Consider the following 15,411-nt stretch of genomic DNA (forward strand, 5'->3'; position numbering starts at 1 on the left):
CACCAGGACACCTCCAACGACGTGCCGACACCCATGGAGGAGGAAGACCTACTGGGAGAAGACCTGGTCGACTATGAAGCTTCTCTAGAGCACCCATGTATGGATGTAAATATTATTACATTCTCCACCGATTGTGCTATTATCAGTGACAATGAACCTGTCATTGCTCAGTTCGACTTTGGTCCTAAAGAAGCCACCTTCACTAAACCAAAGGAATAGTAAATCATTTAAATCCGCTCTTCGTGTGCGGTCACATTGATGGGATACCGATTGCTAAAATGTTGGTAGATGGGGGGAGGGCATAAATCTAATGCCTTATTCATTGTACAGAAAATTAGGTAACGACTTGTCAAAACCAACATGACCCTCAGCTGCGTTGGAACTGATAGTTCGATCAAAGCCAAGGGAGTCACGTCTGTTGAGTTAACCATCGGGACTAAGACCCTTGCTGCTACATTCTTCGTTGCTGATGTAGAAGGAAATTATAGTCTAATCTTAGACAGAGATTGGATTCATGCTAATCAATGTGTACCTTCTACATTACATCAAATGTTACTACAATGGGTAGGCGACGATGTAGAACAAGTACATGCTGATGCATCGGCCTGTATCGCCATGGTCGATGCCCCTGTACTTTGGACATATGAGACTGCTACGTGTCTCACAGTAGTAGATTTTTCTGATTATCAGTTCATAAGTATAGATAAAAAAGGGTTTCATTCCTGTAATGCTAGAGCCAATGGAGAATAGGCTAAATCCTAAATAAAGTTTAAATGATGAGTACACATAGAATGAATGAGTCCCTGGTCGCGGACAGTGCGGCCTCTGAGGCCAGACGGTCTGGTTTGTCGCAAAACAGTTCAGCTTTTAAGGCCAAGTGGCCACCACAACATAAAACTAGTGTCGCGGACGGTCCGGCTCTCGAGACCATATGGTCCGCCATCACACAGAGATCATCTAATTCCTCTGTGGGAGACATAATAGAGGAATTCAGAGATCTCGACAAATTAGGATAGGGGTTTACATCGACTGATCCTTTGGAGGAGATCAATATAGGAGATGGTAAAACTCTAAGGCCGATTTTTGTGAACAAGACCTTGGAGACCGATCCTATAGATGAAATGATCGGTCTATTGAAAGAATATTCTGATTGTTTTGCTTGGAATTATACTAAGATGCTAGGATTAAGCCGAGAGATAGTAGAGCATCGACTACCTATTAAGTCTGGTTTCAGACCTTTCAAGCAGAAAGCTATAACATTTTGTCCAGACCTACTCCCATGAATAAAGGACGAAATTCACGGTTGCTAGAAGCTAATTTTATTAGACCTTGCAGATACGTAGAGTAGGTCTCCAATATTGTGCCGGTGGAGAAGAAAGAATCAGGTAAGCTCATAGTATGCATTGATTTTTCGCAATTTGAATAAAGCAACTCCTAAATATGAATATCCCATGCCCATAGCCGACACGCTGATCAATAATGCGTGAGGAAATAGAATGATTAGCTTTCTTGATGGTAATGCCGGATATAATCAGATTTTCATGGCCGAAGAAGATGCGTCTAAAACGGCCTTTATCTGTTCAGGCTTCATTGGTTTATTTGAGTGGGTTGTCATGACATTTGGTCTGAAAATGCTGGTGCTACTTATCAGAGGGCTATGAATTTGATCTTTCACGAGCTATTGGGAAACACTATGGAAGTCTACAATGATGATATCATAGTCAAATCGACTGAGTTTATTTCTCATATAGTTGATTTGTGTAAAGCCTTTGATAAAATGCGTTGGTATGGTCTAAAAATGAACCCACGTAAATGTGCTTTTGGAGTGTCGGCTGGTAAGTGTTGGGGGTCTGCTTCGTCGCCGAAGGTCCTGTGAGAAGAAACACCTTCGGAAGGCCAGAACAGGAACAATGCCGAAGCTACCAATCAGGGAGCTTCGTAGCGTATTTCTAGATGCACCGACTTAAAGATGAAATGACCAATCGGCCCATGATAACCTCTGTTATGATTGTAATCATTTGTAGAGGACATGAATGTAAATTCACACAGGCTGCGCCCTGTGCCTATAAATAGTTGAACAGTACCCCCGTACTGTTCACACTTTCGCATCTTACTTTTACCTTTGCCCTCTGTCAAGCTCAAGGTACAAATGTAATTTGATATTGCTTTCATGTACTCATGATTATTTAATAATAGATGTTTATATTATGATATCATATTATTGTTTATGTTGTTTTCCTATGTTTCATAAGCTTCATCCTCTGTTTATACATGTCATATTTATGAAGGTATGTCCTTCATAACCTTCGTCTGAAGATCATTATATCCTAAGGGAAATAATGCTTCGAAGGACGAAGGACATTAACATTTAACATTTTGTGTTGCCTTGTTCTTAACTCATAGCATTTGAGAACAAGTCCCCAACATTGGCACCCACCTCCGGTGAACTCACTTCCACTTTTGAGCTGATGGCTTCATTCAACAATCAAGCTGAAGTTGCTTCGGCTACGAAGCTGGTGCTCCCGATAACAGGCGGTTCATGCTCAGAACCGGCCAACAAGAAGCAGAAGAAGAAGGCTCAGAGAAGGGTACAACATGTTGGGGTGCAGGGGCCCTTCATCAAATCAAAATGGTCTCACATCCCAATCACCTTCTCTCAGGAGGATCTTCAGCTCAAAGATTATCCTCACAATGATGCTATGTTCATATCTTGTGTCATCAAGGGATTTCTGGTTCATAATGTTCTGGTTGATACAGGAAGTGCAGTGGATATCATATTTGCTAAGGCCTTCAGATAGATGCAAGAGCCAGAAGACAAGATTCACGATGCTACACATCCTCTATGCGGCTTCGGAGGAAGATAGATTGTGGCACTCGGTAAAATCACAATGCCAGTAACCTTTGGCTTTGTTCATAACACCAGGACCGAACAAGTTGTCTTTGACATTGTCGACATGGAATACCCCTACAATGCAATAATTGGCCGAGGAACACTCAATGCTTTTGAAGCAATACTTCACCTAGCATATCTATGCATGAAGATACCTTCGAAACAAGGGTCCATTGCTATTCATGGAAGTCAAGAAGCTGCCAGAAAGGCCGAAGGAAATTGGACAGACTCTAAAGCAATCCACAATATAGATGGAGCCGAAGCTTGTGAACAGTACAAGTACAGAAGAGAGAAGGCTGCTTCGGCTGATCAGCCGAAACCCATGCTTCTATGTGAAGACATAGCAGAGCAGAAGATACTGCTGGGGTCTCAACTATCTGAAGAGCAGGACAAAACTTTGATAAGGTTTTTATTCAACAACAAAGATGTTTTTGCTTGGTCGGCCAATGATCTCTGTGGTGTTAACAAAGACGTCATTGAACATTCACTCAATGTCGACCCATCCTTCAGGCCAAGAAAGCAAAGGCTTCGGAAAATGTCTGATGATAAAGCCGAAGGTGCTCGAAATGAAGTGAAAAGACTTCTTAGTGCTGGTGTCATCAGAGAGGTAAAATATCGAGAGTGGCTAGCCAATACTGTTATGGTGAAGAAGGCCAATGGCAAATGGAGAATGTGTATTGACTTCACAGATCTTAACAAGGCCTGTCCAAAGGACGAATTTCCATTACCAAGAATAGACTCTCTTATAGATGCAGCAGCTTCTTTAGAGCTTATGAGTCTGCTGGGTTGCTACTCAGGATATCATCAAATATGGATGAAGAAGGAGGATGAGCCAAAGACTAGCTTCATAACTCCTAGTGGCACCTATTGCTATCTTCGGATGCCTGAGGGGCTCAAGAATGCTGGAGGAAGCTTCAGCAGAATGACAGCCAAGGTCTTTCATTCCCAGATAGGCAGAAATGTGCTAACATACGTTGATGATATCATAGTAAAAAGCACAAAGCAAGAAAATCACATTACTGATCTGCAAGAAACATTTGCTAATTTCAGGCAAGCTGGCCTAAAATTAAATCCAGAAAAATGTGTCTTTGGAGTGAAGAAGGGTAAGTTCCTTGGTTGTCTAGTTTCAACGAAGGGGATTGAAGCTAACCCAAGCAAGATCGAAGCTATCCTTCGGATGGAGCCGCCAAGCACAAAGAAGGGGGCCCAACGGCTGACAGGAAGACTGGCGTCATTGAATAGATTCATATCTAGATCAGCAGAAAGAAACTTGCCATTCTTTGAAATACTAAAGTCAGCTGAAGTTTTTCAATGGGGCCCAGCTCAACAGAAAGCCTTCGAAGAGCTAAAACAATACTTGATTGATCTAACAACATTAACTCCACCTGCGCCAGGGGCTCCATTACTATTGTATGTGGCAGCTTCGTACTCTGCAGTGAGTGCGGCGCTTGTACAGGAGAAGCTTGAAGGACAAATTAAAAAGCAAGCCCCAGTATACTTTGTCGCCGAAGTTCTAAGTTTATCAAAGAAAAACTATACAGAATTGGAGAAGGTGTTGTATGCTGTGTTAATGGCCTCTAGGAAGCTTTGGCATTATTTTCAAGCATACCACATAATTGTTCCTTCATCACAACCTCTGAAGGATACTATGAGGAACAGAGAAGCTACTGGAAGGATTGGAAAGTGGGCTGTAGAGCTTAACGAATTCAGTATTGACTATGTGCATAGATCCTCCATTCAGTCCCAGGCGTTAGCAGACTTCATTGCTGATTGGACGCCAGGGGCTCAGGAAGAACAAGCAAATAAAGATGCCGAAGCTTGGACATTGTTCTGCGATGGTTCCTGGGGAACCTTCGGTGCAGGTGCGGCTGCTGTCCTAGTTGCACCTTCCAAAGTCAGAACATGCTATGCAGCAAGGCTAGACTTCAGCTGTACAAATAATATTGCTGAATACAAAGCTTTACTTTTGGGGCTTTGAAAGTTAAAGGCAATGGGAATAAGAAGGGCAGTCCTTAAAACAAACTCTCAAGTTATTTCTGGTCATGTTGACAAGAGTTGCAAGGCAAGAGATCCGAAGCTTGAGAAATATCTGGACACAGTTCGAAGGCTTGAAGCTTCTTTCGAAGGATTTTCTGTTAAGAATATTCCAAGAGGGGAAAATGAGCATGCTGATCTGCTAGCCAAGTCAGCGGCACAGGTGCTTCCTCTACCTTCGGAAGTATTTTTTGAGACAATAAGAGCACCTTCGGTTGAACTCCTCGAAAGAGCAGTGCTCACAATATCTCCTGTCCATAGTGAAGATTGGAGGACTGAGATTATATCTTTCCTCCAGGGTAACTGAGAGCACCTAGAGGGGGTGAATAGGTGATCCTGCAATAACTTAAAACTTAAAGCCACAAAACTTGATTAAGTGTTAGCACAATGAAATCAAGTGGCTAAGGACTGAGCTCTTGTGGAACACAATAGTCACAGTGAGAACAAGCACAAAAGACACGATGGTTTATCCCGTGGTTCGGCCAAGTATAACACTTGCCTACTCCACGTTGTGGCGTCCCAATGGACGAGAGTTGCACTCAACTCCTCTCAAGTGATCCAATGATCAACTTGAATACCACAGTGTTCTTCTTTCTTTACTCTTTCCCGTTTGCGAGGAATCTCCACAACTTTGAGTCTCTCGCCCTTACAATAAGAATCAAAGTGAAAGCACTAGAGTAAGGGAGGGAAGCAACACACACAAATCCGCAGCAAAACGCACACACACAGCCAAGACTTGAGCTCAAAATAAATAGCACAAAGTTCACCACTAGAACGGAGCTCAAATCACTAAGAAAGTCAATCGAGTGCGCGGAGATGGAGTGTGAATGATTAAGAATGCTCAAAGTATGCTTAGGTGACTCCTCCATGCGCTTAGGGGTCCCTTTTATAGCCCCAAGGCAGCTAGGAGCCGTTGGAGGCATTCTTGGAAGGCAATTCTTGCCTTCTGTCGGGTGGCACACCGGACAGTCCGGTGCACCACCAGACATCCCCTATTCACTGTCCGGTGCAGATCGCCTTCCTAAATTGGTGCAGCCGACCGTTGAAGACTTGGAGCCGTTGGCGCACCGGACACTGTCCGGTGCCCCCATCAGACCGTTGGCTCGGCCACGCGTCACGCACGGATTGCGCGGCCGACCGTTGGCGCGGCCGACCGTTGGCCCACCGGACAGTCCGGTGAATTTTAGCCGTACGCCGCCGATGAATTCCCGAGAGCGGCCAGTTGACCAGAAGCCAGCCTGGCGCACCGGACACTATCCGGTGCACCACCGGACACTGTCCGGTGCACCCAGACTGCACTGAGTCTTGGCTGTTCCAGCCAAGCTTTTTCCTTTTGTATTTTCTCTGATTCTAGCACTTAGACAAATATGTTAGTACACAAAAACCAATGTACTAAGTCTAGAATCATACCTTTGTGTTGATTTACACTTCATCCACCATTTGGCACAATTTAATACTTAAACCATTTGTGTTGGGCACTTAATCACCAAAATACTTAGAAATGGCCCAAGGGCACATTTCCCTTTCAATCTCCCCCTTTTTGGTGATTTATGCCAACACAAAACACAAAGCAACACATAGAAGTGCAACATTAATGCAAATAAGAACAAGAATTGTTTTTTATTCAAATTTGGCATATTTGGATCATTCTTTGCCACCACTTGGTTTGTTTTTGCAAATCAAACTCAATTTCCTATCTCTAAGTCAAACACACTTGTTGAGACATAAAGAGAGGTGTTCTAAGAGAAATTGATCAAAGATTCAAAAACTCCCCCTTTTTCCCATAATCAAACATTCTCCCCACAAGAGACCAACTTTTGACAATAAGAGACAATAAGAGTATTTTGACAAAACAAAAGCTCTAACTCTACTATTTTCAAAATTCTCAAGTGGTAGCTGATCCATTTGCTTGCTTTGGCCTTAATTTTCTCCCCCTTTGGCATCAAGCACCAAAACGGGATCATTTCTGGCCCTTAAACCCTATTGCCTCACCAAAATCTTCAATTAGGAGAAAAAAGGCAATAAGAGCATGGAGATGAACTTGGAGTAAATTACCCTTTCTTCGGTGTGCAGTGGAAGTCTTTCATGGCCCAAGTCCACCTTTCCCTTTCAATCCACTTTTGAGACTAAAACAATTAAACTCAAACACAAGGTTAGTCTCAAAGTGTCAAGTTGTAGCATGCCTCCCCCTAAATAAGTGCATCACTTGCAAATGGACTTGTGAGGTCCGGGGATCATGTGTACAACTTGAGCACCATAAATGAGCAACAATATGTATAAAGGACATGATCAAAGACATAAACACATGTATGCTATAGATCAATCCAAGTTACGCAAATCTAAGACATTTAGCTCACTACGCAGCCTGCAAAAGGTTGACTCATCTAGAGGCTTGGTAAAGATATCGGCTAGCTGGTTCTCGGTGCTAACATAAAACACTTCGATATCTCCCTTTTGCTGGTGGTCTCTCAAAAATTGATACCGGATGTCTATGTGCTTAGTGCGGCTGTGTTCAACAGGATTATCCGCCATGCGGATAGCACTCTCATTATCACATAGGAGTGGGACTTTGCTCAGATTGTAGCCAAAGTCTCAGAGGGTTTGCCTCATCCAAAGTAGTTGCGCGCAACACTGTCCTGCGGCAACATACTCGACCTCAGCGGTGGATAGGGCAACGGAAGTTTGTTTCTTAGAACTCCAAGACACCAGGGACCTTCCTAGGAATTGGCACGTCCCTGATGTACTCTTCCTATCAACCTTGCATCCAGCATAATCGGAGTCTGAGTATCCAATCAAGTCAAAGGTTGACCCCTTTGGATACCAGATCCCGAAGCAAGGCGTAGCAACTAAATATCTAAGTATCCGCTTAACGGCCACAAGGTGACACTCCATTGGGTTGGATTGAAATCTAGCACACATGCATACGCTTAGCATAATATCCGGTCTACTCACACATAAATAAAGCAAAGAACCTATCATAGACCGGTATGCCTTTTGATCAATGGACTTACCTCCTTTGTTGAGGTCGACATGTCCGTCGGTTCCCATTGGAGTCTTTGCGGGCTTGGCGTCCTTCATCCCAAACTGCTTGATCAAGTCTTGCGTGTACTTCGTTTGGGAGATGAAGGTGCCGTCCTTGAGTTGCTTCACTTGGAACCCAAGGAAGTAGTTCAACTCGCCCATCATCGACATCTAAAATTTTTGAGTCATCACCCAGCTAAACTCTTCACAAGACTTTTGGTTAGTAGAACCAAATATTATGTCATCGACATAAATTTGGCACACAAATAAGTCACCATCACATGTCTTAGTGAAAAGAGTTAGATCGGCTTTCCCAACCTTGAAAGTATTAGCAATTAGAAAGTCTCTAAGGCATTCATACCATGCTCTTGGGGCTTGCTTAAGTCCATAGAGCGCCTTAGAGAGCTTACACACGTGGTCGGGGTACCGTTCATCCTCAAAGCCAAGGAGTTGCTCTATGTACACCTCCTCCTTGATTGGCTCGTTGAGGAAAGCGCTCTTCACATCCATTTGGAACAACCTGAAAGAATGGTGAGCGGCATAGGCTAACAAAATGCGAATAGACTTTAGCCTAGCCATAGGAGCAAAAGTCTCCTCAAAGTCCAAACCTGCGACTTGGGCATAACCCTTTGCCACAAGTCGAGCCTTGTTCCTTGTCACCACTCCGTGCTCGTCTTTCTTGTTGCGGAACACCCACTTGGTTCACACAACGTTTTGCTTTGGACGTGGCACCAGGGTCCAAACTTCATTTCGCTTGAAGTTGTTGAGCTCTTCCTGCATGGCCAACACCCAGTTCAGATCTAGCAAGGCCTCTTCTACCCTGAAAGGCTCAATAGAAGAGACAAATGAGTAATGCTCACAAAAATTAGCTAATCTAGAGCGAGTAGTTACTCCCTTGCTTATATCACCCAAGATCTGGTCGACGGGATGATTCCTTTGAATCGTCGCTCGGACTTGAGTTGGAGGGGCCTGAGGTGCTTCTTTCTCCATAACATGATCATCTTGTGCTCCCCCTTGATCACACGCCTCTTCTTGAATCTGTTCATCAGTTTGAGTTGGGGGGTGCACCATTGTTGAGGAAGAAGGTTGATCTTGCTCTTTGTGTTCCTGTGGTCGCACATCTCCAATTGCCATGGTGCGTATTGCGGCTGTTGGAACATCTTCTTCATCTACATCATCAAGATCAACTTGCTCTCTTGGAGAGCCATTAGTCTCACCAAATACAACGTCGCTAGAGACTTCAACCAAACCCGATGATTTGTTGAAGACTCTATACTCCTTTGTATTTGAGTCATAACCTAACAAAAACCCTTCTACAACTTTGGGAGCAAATTTAGAATTCCTACCTTTCTTCACTAGAATGTAATATTTACTCCCAAATACACGAAAATACGAAACATTGGGTTTGTTACCGGTTAGAAGTTCGTACGACGTCTTCTTGAGGAGGCGATGAAGATAGACCCGGTTTATGGCGTGGCAAGCCGTGTTCACGGCTTCCGACCAAAACCGCTCGAGCGTCTTGAACTCTCCAAGCATCGTCCTCGCCATGTCTATGAGCGTCCTGTTCTTCCTCTCTACTACACCGTTTTGCTGTGGTGTGTAGGGAGCAGAGAACTCGTGCTTGATTCCTTCCTCCTCAAGGTACTCCTCCACTTGAAGGTTCTTGAACTCGGACCCGTTGTCGCTTCTTATCTTTTTCACCTTAAGCTCAAATTCGTTTTGAGCTCTTCTTAGGAAGCGCTTAAGGGTCTCTTGGGTTTCCGATTTATCCTGCAAAAAGAATACCCAAGTGAAGCGGGAAAAATCATCAACTATAACAAGACCATACTTACTTCCCCCGATGCTGAGGTTGGCGATGGGTCCGAAGAGGTCCATATGAAGTAACTCCAGAGGTCTTGATGTGGTCATAACATTCTTGTTGTGATGAGCACTTCCCACTTGTTTACCTGCTTGACAAGCTGCACAAGGTCTATCTTTTTCGAAAGTTACATTTGTTAGACCTAACACATGTTCCCCCTTTAGAAGTTTATGAAGGTTCTTCATTCCAACATGTGCTAGACGGCGATGCCACAACCAGCCCATGCTAGTCTTAGCGATTAAGCATGCATCTAGATCGGCCTCCTCCTTCGAAAAATCAACTAAATAGAGTTTGTCGTCTAGTACACCCTTAAAAGCTAATGAACCATCACACCTTCTAAAGATGGACACATCTACATTGGTAAATAAGCAATTGTAACCCATATTACATAGTTGACTAATGGACAACAAGTTATATCCGAGCGATTCAACTAAGAACACATTAGAAATGGAATGCTTGGATGAAATAGCAATCTTTCCTAGTCCTTTAACCTTGCCTTGATTCCCGTCTCCAAAGATGATCGAATCTTGGGAATCTTTGTTCTTGACGTAGGAGGTGAACATCTCCTTCTCCCCCGTCATGTGGTTTGTGCATCCGCTGTCGATAATCCATCTTGAACCCCCGGATGCATAAACCTGCAAGGCAAATTAGGCTTGGGTTTTAGGTACCCAACTCTTGTTGGGTCCTACAAGGTTAGTAACAATTGTCTTAGGGACCCAAATGCAAGTCTTATCTACCTTGCATTTGGCCCCCACCTTTTTAGCAATCACTTTTTCATTTTTACATGAAAGAACAAACTTAGTATTGCAAGCATGAAAGACAGTGGTTGATCCATTATACACTTTCCTAGGAGCATGAGACATAGTATTCCTCCTAGATCTACCATTAAAGTTTGAACTTGAAGCAATCATGGCATGTGAGTCAAAAGCATTATAACTCCTACTATAATGAAAATTCCTAGCATATTTTCTATCATGGTACATGAAAGCATGATTCTTTTGACTACCATTGGCCATGGGGGCCTTCCCTTTCTCCTTGTTGGGAATGGGAGCCCTTTGACTTGTTAAGTTCTTGGCTTCCCTTCGATAGCCAAGCCCATCCTTAATTGAGGGATGTCTACCAATTGTGTAGGCATCCCTTGCAAATTTTAGTTTATCATAATCACTTTTGCAAGTCTTAAGTTGGGCATTGAGACTTGCCACTTCATCATTAAGTTTTGTAATGGAAGTAAGGTGCTCAACACATGCATCAACATTGAAGTCCTTACACCTATTACAAATCACAACATGCTCTACACAAGAACTAGATTTATTTGCTACTTCTAGCTTAGCATTTAAATCATCATTAATACTTATTAAGCTAGCCACAGTCTCATGACAAGTAGATAATTCACAAGAAAGCATTTCATTCCTTTTAACTTCTAAAACAAGAGACTTTTGCACACTTACAAATTTATCATGCTCTTCATATAAAAGATCCTCTTGCTTTTCTAAAAGTCTATTCTTTTCATTAAGAGCATCAATCAATTTATTGATCTTTTCTACTTTTGCTCTATCTAATCCTTTGAACAAGCTAGTGTAATCAACCTCATCATCACTAGAGTCCTCATCACTGGAAGTAGAGTACTTATGAGTTTCTCTAGTGTTTACCTTCTTTTCCTTTGCCATTAGTCAAGTATGATGCTCGTTGGGGAAGAGCGACGACTTGTTCAAGGCCGAGGCGGCGAGTCCTTCGTCATCGGAGTCGGACGACGAACAATCTGAGTCCCACTCTTTGCCAAGGTGTGCCTCGCCTTTAGCCTTCTTGTTCTCTCTTCCCACTCTTTTCTTGTCCCTGGTCACTATCATTATTGGGACAGTTAGCAATAAAGTGACTAGTCTTACCACACTTGAAGCAGGAGCGCTTTCCCTTTGTCTTGCTTTTGTTGGGATGCTCCTTGCGTCCTTTTAGTGCCGTCTTGAAGCGCTTGATAATGAGGGCCATTTCATCTTCATTTAGCCCGGCCGCCTCAACTTGTGCCACCTTGCTAGGTAGCCCCTCCCTGCTGCTTGTTGCTTTGAGAGCAACGGTTTGAGGCTCGTGGATCGGCATTGGGCCATTCAATGCCTCATCAACATATCTTGCCTCCTTGATCATCATTCACCCGCTTAAAACTTTCCGAGTATTTCCTCGGGCGTCATCTTGGTGTACCTAGGATTTTCATGAATAGAGTTTACAAGATGAGGATCAAGGACAGTGAAGGACCTTAGCATAAGCCGGACGACGTCGTGGTCCGTCCATCTCGTGCTTCCATAGCTCCTTATTTTGTTGACCAGGGTCTTGAGCCTGTTATATGTTTGGGTTGGCTCCTCCCCCCTGATCATTGCGAACCTTCCTAGTTCGCCCTCCACCAACTCCATCTTGGTGATCATGGTGGCATCATTCCCCTCATGCAAGATCTTGAGGGTGTCCCAAATTTGCTTGGCATTATCCAAGCCACTCACCTTATGGTACTCTTCCCTGCACAAGGATGCTAATAGAACAGTGGTAGCTTGTGCATTTTTGTGAATTTGTTCATTGATAAACATGGGATTATCCGTACTATCAAATTGCATTCCATTTTCTACTATCTCCCATATACTTGGATGAAGAGAGAACAAATGGCTACGCATTTTGTGACTCCAAAATCCGTAGTCCTCTCCATCAAAGTGTGGAGGTTTACCAAGAGGAATGGAAAGTAAATGAGCATTGGAATTATGCGGAATACGAGAATAATCAAAAGAAAAGTTTGAGTTGACCGTTTTCTTTTTCTCGTCGTCGTCGTCCTTTTGGGAAGAAGAGGACTCGTCACTGTCGTAGTAGACTATCTTCTTGATGCGCCTCTTCTTTTTCCCATCCTTCTTCTTATGACTTGAACCCGAGTCAGTGGGCTTGTCGTCTTTTGGCTCATTGAGGAAGGACTCCTCCTTGTCATTGATCACCATCCCCTTTCCCTTAGGATCCATCCCTTCGGGCGATTAGTCCCTTTCTTGAAGAGAATGGCTCTGATACCAATTGAGAGCACCTAGAGGGGGGTGAATAGGTGATCCTGCAATAACTTAAAAATTAAAGCCACAAAACTTGATTAAGTGTTAGCACAATGAAATCAAGTGGCTAAGGACCGAGCTCTTGTGGAACACAATAGTCACAGTGAGAACAAGCACAAGAGACACGATGGTTTATCCCGTGGTTCGGCCAAGTATAACACTTGCCTACTCCACGTTGTGGCGTTCCAATGGACGAGAGTTGCACTCAACTCCTCTCAAGTGATCCAATGATCAACTTGAATACCATGATGTTCTTCTTTCTTTACTCTTTCCCGTTTGCGAGGAATCTCCACAACTTGGAGTCTCTCGCCCTTACAATAAGAATCAAAGTGAAAGCACTAGATTAAGGGAGGGAAGCAACATACACAAATCCGCAGCAAAACTCACACACACACAGCCAAGACTTGAGCTCAAAATGAATAGCACAAAGTTCACCACTAGAACGGAGCTCAAATCACTAAGAAAGTCAATCGAGTGCACGGAGACGGAGTGTGAATGATTAAGAATGCTCAAAGTATGCTTAGGTGACTCCTCCATGTGCCTAGGGGTCCCTTTTATAGCCCCAAGGCAGCTAGGAGCCGTTGGAGGCATTCTTGGAAGGCAATTCTTGCCTTCTGTCGGGTGGTGCACCGGACAGTCCGGTGCACCACCGGACATCCCCTGTTCACTGTCCGGTGCAGATCGCCTTCCTAAATTGGCGCAGCCAACCGTTGAAGACTTGGAGCCATTGGCGCACCGGACACTTGTAACACCCCTGGTGTTACTGTAACTAAAACTTAAGCATGGCATCATAAGCATTGACATTGCATATGTTTGATACACCTAGAATGCATTCACTAGGCAAAAATTTCAAACAAGTTGTATTGTTTAAGTGTTTTTGCAAATAGAACCCTAAATAGGGATTAAAGGGGTAAAACTTAACCCAAGTTGAGAAAACCTAAAGACTTTAGGGAAATAGTTATAAAATATCCCCAAAAATAAAGTTGAATCACATTTATACCCCTGGGATACCAGAAACCCTAATTGGAACCCTGGAAAACCCTAAAACCAAACCCTAGGGGCTTATGTGCAAAATTAGTCCACTTTTGGACTAAAGTGCAAAAACCAAGTCAAATAAGTTTCTAAAGTCCTTTGGTTCACAAATGTGTGGACTTGAAAGCCAAATATTGAGTTTTGGACTTAAATGCAAAATGGACCTCAATTAGGTTCTATTCAAAGTCTGAAATTCAGTGTTGAGGGCTAAACTTTGGAGCATTGTATCTTTCAAAATAATGAGAATTCATATTAGGTCACCACATCAAAATTATAGCCTAATCATAGGAGAAAACTTTGCTTAAAGGTGTGAGTATTGTTGTTAAGGAAAAACTGGAGATAATTGAGCCTGAAGTTGGACTGTCAGACTGCTTGAGGTCTGAAATTCAGAGTAATAGTGTGATGGGATGAACTTTGAGCTCGATTTTAAAAGGGATCCAGTGACTTTTTGTGGGAGCACATTGTATCAAAGTTATAGATGGATTATAGCTCTACAACTTTGCTGCAGAAAGTTGGCATAGGTTTCACACAAAATCAGGAGTGAATTGTGCTCCAAGAAGCTCTGTCAGGTCGACTGACTGAAGGAACGCCATGGTACAGTGCTCGGATATGGATAAGACTGCCAGCACCGGATGTTCACCGCCGGCGACCTCTTTGCCGGGATTGGTGCCGCGGCCGTGTGGATTTTGCTCACCCTGAAAAGATCTCACCGTGGATAAACTTGGAGCACATTGGCCACTCGGTCACTCCTCCACTTACCGGCGACGTGGCCGCACGGCCATCACCGGCGTGCCGCCGTTCTTTGCTGTTATGCCACGCCGTCGGTCATCTTACCACGTCGCAGTGGATTACCATACGCCGTCCTTCTATTACCTAAGGCCTTGCCACGACGTTCGCCACCTATCGCACGCACCAGTGAACTCTCTCCCCTCCGGCCGCCAGCTCGCCGTGATCAAATTGTGAGCCACCGCCCCCGGAGTCTATAAATTGAGTGCACCATCAGCTTCGTTATGTATTCGAGCATCTAGCGCACCCTTCTGCACCTCAAATCCTCCACCATAAAGCTTCAATTTGAAATTTCCCCCAAAACACTCAGGAACTCCGCACAGCTTGACCTCGCCGTGGTCAGCCCGATTCAGATCCAATCTCACCCTCGGTTTCCTTGTTTCAACATCCTTGCTTGCTCTTGATGCTCACCGAACCGTTAAATCAAACTAGACCACCCCAATCCGCGGGAACGTGTGCTCCCATGCTCGGTTTCCGCCGTGCACGTGGACCGGCCGTTCTCGGGGTGTTCGGGTCAAATTGGTGTATGTTCCGAGGCCTTCGTAGGTCAGTGAAGCCTCATAGATAGTTAGCTTGAGCAGTCTTCGCCGGCCATGGCCGGTACGGACCGCGTCTGGGACGATCTGCGTGCGCGCCGTGGTCAGGGGCAGTCGCGGGGAAGAAATAGAAAGGGAAGGGCCTTTCTGTGATTTGTCAGTGACACATCAAAACAGTAGAAGAACCTG

Source organism: Zea mays, chromosome 1 (genome assembly GCF_902167145.1).
Source record: "Zea mays cultivar B73 chromosome 1, Zm-B73-REFERENCE-NAM-5.0, whole genome shotgun sequence".
In the NCBI taxonomy this organism is placed as follows: domain Eukaryota; kingdom Viridiplantae; phylum Streptophyta; class Magnoliopsida; order Poales; family Poaceae; genus Zea; species Zea mays.